This window comes from Aethalodelphis obliquidens, unplaced genomic scaffold (genome assembly GCF_003676395.1).
Source record: "Aethalodelphis obliquidens isolate GAN/ISIS:26980383/991018 unplaced genomic scaffold, ASM367639v1 scaffold34, whole genome shotgun sequence".
In the NCBI taxonomy this organism is placed as follows: Eukaryota; Metazoa; Chordata; class Mammalia; order Artiodactyla; family Delphinidae; genus Aethalodelphis; species Aethalodelphis obliquidens.
In genome coordinates this window covers 21,247,300-21,247,668 of record NW_020837978.1, presented here as the reverse complement: position 1 = coordinate 21,247,668, position 369 = coordinate 21,247,300, and the positions used below count along the sequence as shown (strand labels likewise).

Sequence of the window (369 nt, the reverse complement as noted above, 5' to 3'; positions counted from 1 at the left end):
TGAGACGGGGTGGTGGAGGGGGTGTCAGGAAATGTTCTTTATTTGAGATCAGCTTGCAAGACAAGGTGGGGATAAAGAATTAGAGAAGCTAACCCACTGCAGCACAAAAGATTCATTCAGTCGGTAATTGCTTGACGCTAATTGGCGCTAAGGGAGCGGTAAGAATAAATGCTATAGGACAAATTCAAAGAAACACATCGAAGATGGTATAGTAGACAGGAAAGCAAAGGGGAAAGGGTCTCTTCAAGGGATGCTAATCTCCGATTGGAAAATACTGCTCCAGGTGAGGATTGAACTCACAACCTCGGCATCACTCGCACACATACTGCCATATAAGTACCGCGCGCTGTCCAATTGCGCCACTGGAGC

The 369-nt window shown here is 46.6% G+C and overlaps 1 non-coding gene across 1 annotated transcript; it reads right to left on the bottom strand.

The window, feature by feature from the left end:
• Positions 1-275: 275 nt before the first annotated feature.
• On the bottom strand, positions 276-369 carry TRNAI-UAU (transfer RNA isoleucine (anticodon UAU)). Its single transcript has 2 exons — positions 332-369; positions 276-311 (listed from the first exon to the last, which is right to left on the bottom strand). It is a non-coding gene; the product is annotated as a tRNA-Ile (tRNA).